The sequence below is a fragment of the Tiliqua scincoides genome, chromosome 3, assembly GCF_035046505.1.
Source record: "Tiliqua scincoides isolate rTilSci1 chromosome 3, rTilSci1.hap2, whole genome shotgun sequence".
Lineage (NCBI taxonomy): Eukaryota > Metazoa > Chordata > Lepidosauria > Squamata > Scincidae > Tiliqua > Tiliqua scincoides.
The window spans coordinates 241,786,356-241,794,237 of NC_089823.1; the positions used below are offsets into that span (position 1 = coordinate 241,786,356).

The following is a 7,882-nucleotide window of genomic DNA, read 5'->3' on the forward strand; positions in this document are numbered from 1 at the left end:
GCCATTTTGCTGCCCATTCTGCCAGTTTGGAGAGATCCTTCTGGAGCTCCTCATAATCACTTCTGGTCTTCACCACTCGGAAAAGTTTGGTGTCTTCACAAACTTTGCCACCTCACTGCTCACCCCTGACTCCAGGTCATTTATGAAGAGGTTGAAAAGCACCAGTCCCAGGACAGATCCTTGGGGCACAGCACTTTTCACCTCTCTCATTGTGAAAATTGCCCGCCGACACCCACTCTCTGTTTCCTGGTCTTCAGCCATGTCTCAATCCAGGAGAGGACCTGTCCTCTAATTCCCTGACTATGGAGTTTTTTCACATATGTGCTCGCTTCGGCAGCACATATACTAAAATTGGAACGATACAGAGAAGATTAGCATGGCCCCTGCACAAGGATGACACGCAAATTCGTGAAGCGTTCCATATTTTTTAGGGCGAGCAGGGAGGAGGCAAACGGAAGTATTGCTCTCCCTTGCAATACCGGGTAGATGGGACTCCTCAGCCTAGGAAGCAGCTCATCTAAGAGAAGGAAACTCTGACCTCAAACCTCCACTGCCTTGTGGCTACATCCAGTTGTGGAAAAGGCTTAGGAGTCAACCTCGAGGCAAAATCAGGAGCCGGAGTCCCTGAGGCAGTTCATGGCTGAACACAGTCAGGTTCTGGCAACTCCTGCAACGCCACTGGAACCAACCGTATTGGCCTCTGCCTTTCCATTGCACCATTCCAGCGACGTGGAGAGGGGGGATTTGCTGCATGGGTAACAGCCTATCCTCCATACCTTCTTTACCCAGGCTTCGCGCACTGGAGAGGAGTTTTTTCAGTAGCCTTTGGTGAGGGACCGTGTCAAACGCTTTCTGAAAGTCCAGATATATAATGTCCACGGGTTCTCCCGCATCCACATGCCTGTTGACCTTTTCAAAGAATTCTAAAAGGTTTGTGAGGCAAGATTGACCCTTACAGAGGCCACGCTGATTCTCCCTCAGCTATTCTCCCTCAGCTCCCTCAGCCGGGCCAACTCTGGTTGGCAGCAGCTCAGCTGGGCTTCAAAGATGGAGGGGTCTCCCCCAGCCCTCTCCAAGGAGCTCTGGTGATTGAACATGCACTAGAACAACTCATGCAAGAGGCACCACAGAGGGGGCAATGACAGTAAGTGCACCCTCCAGTGGATTCCACGGCAAGGAAAGCTCATCTTGGGGAAGGCTGATGGCAGAGAGACCTAGGGGTAGGGTCTCCTCCTCATAGTGACCATGGTTTGGAGGGGCAGGGGCCTGTTGTGCAAGCAGGGAGGCCTGGCTCTGCTCCTGCCCTCTCAGGCTGCCGGTCTGAACAGGACATGCTGGGGCCAGAAGGCATGAGGTCTGTCAGGGTTTCCACTGAGCTGGGGGAGCAGCTAGCCTGGCTGGGGAGCTGTGAGCTGTCCATGTCGTGCAGCAGCAAACAAGTGTTGTGTCGACCACCTGACTGGAGAGAGTAAACCAGAGTGACCGGAGAGCGCAAATTGGGGTCCTGAGTGCTTGCTTCGGTCAGGGACTTGTGGCAGCTGAGATGGCAACACCTGCCTGTCATATACTCCTGGGGTTTTGAGGTGCTCAGAGGTCTTGGTTCTCAAACCCTAGAGCCCTCAAGGACCCCTGTTTGGTAGTACTGCCACCACCCTGTATGTGCCAGTGTCTCAGTCCAGGGACACTGAGACCCTCTAGGCTTAATTCTATCCCTTGCAGCCACTGAGCACTTTCTTTAATTAAAGCCTCAGTCCTCAAGTTACTAGTCCTCAATGAATATTTGGTAGCTTGCTGAAGGGCTAGGCAGGATTCTGAACCTTTGTCCCCAAGAGACAATGAAACAACTTAGTAAAAGGATTTTTACTTTATTAAGTACATAGGGTTACATAAAGTTACAAAAGGCAGCAAATGCTAGAGGCATAAAACTTCTAGGGAACATATCAGCATTAAAATAACAAAGCTAATTGGCTATTTTTCCCTAACTCTCACCTGGGTTAGCTTTCTTTTGTAGATCTTTGAGCTCCAGGTTACCTATGAGGCCACATGGCCCTGGTGGACCAGGCTCTCCACCTGCAGGATGTTGCACCCACAACCTTTTCCACCAAAAAAGACCCCGACACACCCCTTGGGCTTTGTTCTTATACTTCTCAGGCTAACAGGATGGAGGTGACTCTGTATTTATTTAAACTGTCCAATCAGAAGCTCTTGGGGACAGAATCTTCCAGAAGTGGGGCTGGCCATCTCAGCTTTCCCCTCCCCACTGGAGGTCCACAGCTGCATTCCATCCTTGATGGGCCTTTCTGTCTGCAGGTGCTACATTATCACCTTCCATTGAGCTGTTAATTCCGTTGGCTGTTGTTACTCACATCCTTGCAAGCCACTTCTGTTACTGGTTTAGTTTGGTTCAGGCCCTACATGCTACTAGGCCTAAACTGTACATAATCATATTCACGACACTGCCCCAGGCCTGGCACTTCCCCGCCTCCACTTCTCGGGGCCCAACTTCCTTTTCTCAGGTGCTGCAACAATCTGACGGCCCAAGGCCTTGAGGGTGCCGAGAACAGGCATGCCTGTGCAGGTCCTGGCTGCAGTGTGGCGGCAGCGATGCGACCCAGCTGCCCTGCCCCCGGTCTCCAGGGGCTGCTGGGGCCTCTGGACCCACTGCAGAGGCGTTTGCCGGTCGGGGCAGGAAGGCTGGGCCCCCAGAGGCCGATGTTGGCGGTGCCCTGCCCGTCCTGCCCTGGGAGTCCCCTGGCCTTGCTCGCCAAGCACCACGGACTCCAGGAGAGGGCCGGGCTTTCGCTGCGGACGAGCGGGCACTCCCCACTGCACTGCCCGAGAACCTCCATGCTCCTGATGGCAGCCAGTGGGGCCCTCCAGTGGACCCAGGCACTGGGAGGGGGGCTGTGGAAGGCCCCTGCCCCGCCGCTGGAGAACGAACGCGCCTTGGAAGAGCCGGCTGCACGGCAGGACAGGACAGGACAGGCCCGTAGCGGACCCGCGCCTGGCGCCCCAGGCGGCCTGCCTACTGCCTCCCCCGGGCTGAGGAGGCCGCCCACCCCTCCCCGACACATGGGCGGCGCCCACCTTAGGATGAAGGGCACGACTGAGCCCCTCGCCTGCCCGTTCTCTGGCTGCCCGGGGCCACCTCGAGCCATTCAGCAGTGCGGGGCTGTGGTGCTCCCCGCTCTGCCCTGCCCCGGCGCCCGTGACACAGGCGGCGCCCTTCCGCCAGGTGGCTGCTGCACAGCCACAGCCTCCAGGGCCCCCTCGCCAAGCGCGCTGCACGGTGTCTCCTCGGTGGCTGCAGTCCTCGCTTTCCAGCCAGGGTCGCCACGTGGGGGCGGAAGGGGAGCCACCAACCGGCCCACACAGCTGGCCGGCACTCCGCTCTCTGTGGCGGCCATGCCTGCGAAGGGCAGCTCGGCCAAGGGGAGCGGGCCGAACGTCCCCCCTCCGCCCCCGTCGCGGCATGGAACAGATCCCTCTGGGCCTGGCAGACTCTGCGCCTGACCTGCAGCCAAAGGGCAGCCCTGACCAGCTGGGTGGGAGAAGGCCCCATCGCCGTAGCGCAGTGGACGAAGGACCTCCTCGTGTCTGGTTCTCTAACTTCTTAGCTCCGGGGCCCACTTTCAGAGTGACAATCTGTCGGGACCCACCAGAAGTGAAGTCATTAAATGCCAGTGACGTCATGGCTGAATGTGACATCATCAAAACAAAGATGCCCTCCCAAGCAGCTAAGAATCTGTTTAAAAAAAGTTCCCCAAACATCCCAAAGGCTGCTGTCCTATCCATGCTTACCTGGGAGGAAGCCCCATCGACTATCATTGTTCACAGCATAGACACAGCAGCCTGTTCAAAGTGCTGATCTGTCACATTTCCCCAAATGCAGTTGCATCGCATGGGAACATCAAGTCTAATGTATTAAAAATAAAATACACATTTAAATGAATGGGGACCGGGGACCCACCTCCTCCTCCCCCACCACAGGAAATCTGGCATTTTGGGGAGGCAGGGTAGCCTCCCCAACATGCCCACCTTTACTCAATCTGGGCACCTGCCTCTCCAAGCAGACAGAGGTGCCAATGACAGCCCAGCTGTCCTCAAAACAGCCTGTGCTCACAAATGTAATACCTGAAGTGTGAGATCAAGGGAGGGATGGCAATTTCGTGTCAGCCCCCCCCCCCACCCCCATATGCAGGGTGAGTTAACTGAGGCCTCAGGTTGTCTCCCTGATCTGCCTTTGGCAGTTGCTCAGCCCCAGACAGGCAGCCTGGGCACCAGAAGGTTGGCTCATGTCATAGCCCAGCAATGTGGTGCCAAGGACAGAACACAACCTGCCTCCTGGCAGAGGTGATGGATGGGGCTCAGTGTCCTGCCTTTGGCCCATGCCCAGGGAGGCTCACTTCTCTGCCAGGTCAGCTGAGGAGCGGCCACACCCCCAGGGAGAGCAAGGCCACTGTCTCCTCTGGCCTGGCCTGAGCAGACACAGCCCTCTTGGAGTGCCTCACAACTGTGCCTCTGCTTCCCATCAGATCATGGGCAGGGCAGGTGGGAGAGCTAGACTGCCTGCCCCGTGTGGCTACACCACCCCTGGCTGGCTCACATGCACCTCTGGGGAGCCTGTGCCTCTACTCTGCTCTCTGTCCCTCCCACAAGAGACTGGCATGTACCTGTCCTTGGCTGTGCTCTGCCACGCAAGCAGGCCTCTTGCTGCTCTGCAATCCTGTGAGCCGCTCTCGGTGCAAGGCTGCCCCCAGCTGCAATCCTGGCTAGAAGGCCCTTGAGGGTAAAGGCGCAAGGGAGTGGCGGCAGTAGGCTGCAGGTCTCTTGCTGAGTGCTCCCTGAGGCCTCACTGGGACGAGATGGGCCCTCTTTGGCCTGAGCCAGCAGGGTGCTTCTGATGCTTTTCTAATCAGTTTTCAAATGTGCCATCATGGAGTAAGATCTTGGGACCCAATCCTTTCCAAAATTCCAGCACTGATGCAGCCATGTCTATGGGGCATGGACTGCATCCTGCAGTGGGACGGGCAGTTATGGAGATCTCCTCAAGGTAAGGAACTGTTTGTTTCTTTACCTCAGGGTCACATTGTATCTGCATGGATGTTGGAAAGTTGGACAGGATCGGGCCCATAGAGTGAATGGTGACTCTGTGGTCAGCTCCATCTGGTTCTGGATGAAATGGACCATTTTGATCATTTCCAGGCTTCCTTCTGACATGGGTTTGGAGCAAGACTGTGTTGGTTGGCTTTGTGCTTGATTGAGCCCCTCCCTACTTTCTAATTTGTGTTTGAACTGCATAGTGGGTTTTGTCATGGCCTGGACCCCCTGGAAGCCCAGGCTCTGGGGATTTTGCCCCTCTCTCTTCAGACCTGGGGATTCATTGTAGACTAGCCACAGACATAGGTTGGGGAGCCTAGCTTTGGGCCCGGCCCGGAGGGCGGGGGGCAGCTTCTGCTCATGCCTGTACACTCCTGTTCACTGTGGCAGTCTTCCCTCCAAAAGCTCCTGCTGTCTCGGTGTCTCCCATGCCCAATTGTAAGGGCTTTTCACATGTTCCTTTGACAATGGATGAGGTGGAGATCCTGAGGATCTGAGCAGTTCCCTGCAAGGACTGGGCCTCAGGACACATGCAGGGGGAAGCAGAAACTGGAGGAGCCACCCTGCCTGGCACGAGTGAGCCTGCTGCTGCTGCCCTGGCACCTGCCACTCCCTTTCTGCGGAGTGAGTCGGCCTAGAAAGTTCTTCCACAGAGCTGACAGACACACACAGCCTGCACAGGAGACCTCAAGGATGCTCCACCTTGCACCAGTAGGAGCTGCTCAGGAGGGCCAATTCCTGCCCCGCCAGGGTTATTCTGAGTGACCCCAGAATGTGACTGGGGGAGTGCCTCAAGGCTCTGGTGTGGCCTCTGTGCTGTCCTACATTTTTATACATAATCTGGATGACAGAACAGGCACTTACCAAATTTGCAAAAGACACAAAGCTTGGGGGGCAGCCTGAATCTTGCAGGTTTGGTCACTGGCATTCCCACCAACCAGATGAATTTCTAGGGAGGTCAAGTCTTGCACAGAGAGACAGGCCTGGCTTGGCAGCTGCTCCTGTGAAGAGGGTCCAGGTGGCTCGAGGGACACAATAGAACATGAGCCAGGAGTGTGGTGTGATTCTGGGCTGCATGAGCAGAGGCAGGGTCTAGCCCACAAGATGTGGCTGTTCCACTCTGGTGCACTGTTAGACCACACCTGGAATGCTGGGTCCAGGTTTGGGCACCAAGTTTAAAATGAGGAACAGCTACAGCATTTGGGCCTCTCCAGTCTAGAAAAGGGGCGCCTGAGGGGGGACATGACTGAGACATACAAAACTATGCAGGAGATGGATAGAGTGGATAGAGAGATGCTCTTTTCCCTCTCACATAATACCAGAACCAGAGACATTCACTAAAATTGAGTGTTGGGAATTAGGAGAGTTAGCCCCTAAGGAGAGTTAGGCCAGACAAAAGAAAATATTTCTTTACCCAGTGTGTGGTTAGTCTATGGAACTCCTTGCCACAGGATGTGGTGACAGCATCTGGCCTAGATGCCTTTAAAAGGGGATTGGACAAGTTTCTGGAGGAAAAATCCATTACGGGTTACAAGACATGATGTGTATGTGCAGGCTCCTGGTTTTAGAGGTAGAGACTGCCAGATGCAGGGGAGGGCACCAGGACGCAGGTTGTGTCTTGCTGTCTTGTGTGCTCCCTGAAGCATTTTGTGGGCCACTGTGAGATACAGGAAGCTGGACCAGAGGGCCCTTTGGCCTGATCCAGTGGGGCTCTTCTGTTCACCAGTCTTTTCTGCAGGAGTCTTTGCTCTACCTGCACTAAGACAGCTCCATTGTGAGGTGGGTACAGGCTGCTGGCTTGCCTTGTCCCTTAAACCTCCCAGACACTTGGAATGATGACAGGAAGCTGCCTTCTCCTCGGCCCACGAGGGATGCCCTGGAATCAAGGAGTTAATTGGGACCTGCGGGATCAAGGAGCCCCCCCCCCCACGCAGGTAGTTCCCACAGACGACTCTCCAGCCTCTGCTTCCAGACCCCCAACGGAGAGCCCCCTTCCAGGCAGGCGGTTCCACTGCCACCAAGCTTGTCCGGGCCGGGGCTCTTCCTGGCAGTAATTTCAGCCCGTGCGTCCTGGCGCTGCCTCCGGGGCACCCGAGGACAGACCTGCTCCCTCCCACGCGGGCCCCGCTCAGATCTGCCTGGAGCAGCGCGGCCCCGGCCCAGACGCCGGAGAAGGCTTCCCCTCCCGCGGCTCGGCCTCTTTCCGGCCCTTCTGCTCGGGGAGCTCCGGCTGAGCCTCGCAGTTGTGGAGCTGGGTCGGGCTCCGCGCTCGTGGGCCCGGCGCGGCCTTCCGCAGAGGCGCTGCCTGATTAGGGCCGTGGCTGCGACGGAGCCCCGGCAGCTGGTCAGCCTGCAGCCCGGGCCCGCCCGTGTCTCTGCAGGGGGCGGGTCTTCCCGGCCCTCCAGCGGGAGACGCTGCAGGGCAGGAGACGCGGGCCCGGCCGGACAGCAGCCCCCACGACGCCCAGCCGGAGCCGCGGCCTCTTCCAGCAGGCGCCCGGGGCCTCCGGCGAGCCGGCGCGGGCAGCCGCCAGGGCCGCGGCGCCGCCTCCGCTCCGAAGCCCCCGCCCGTCCCGCGAGCGGCTCCTTCCGGCAGGCAGCGCGAGGTCGCTCGGCCCGCGGCTCCTTCTGCCGCCTCCGCCTTGGAGCCTGGCGAGGTCGCGGGGCGGAGCGGCGCTGCCCTCGCACAGCAGGGCGGCCGCGACGGAGGGAGGCGGGGAAGTGAGGTCGGCTCCCTCCTTCCGCCGGGGGCTGGAGCCCGACGAGCCCTTCCGAGCAGCAG

General features: G+C 57.7%; 1 non-coding gene across 1 annotated transcript; it reads left to right on the forward strand.

Moving 5' to 3' along the window:
• Window positions 1-321: 321 nt before the first annotated feature.
• LOC136647062 (U6 spliceosomal RNA) lies at window positions 322-428 on the forward strand. The gene has a single exon (XR_010794233.1). It is a non-coding gene; the product is annotated as a U6 spliceosomal RNA (small nuclear RNA).
• Window positions 429-7,882: the final 7,454 nt, after the last annotated feature.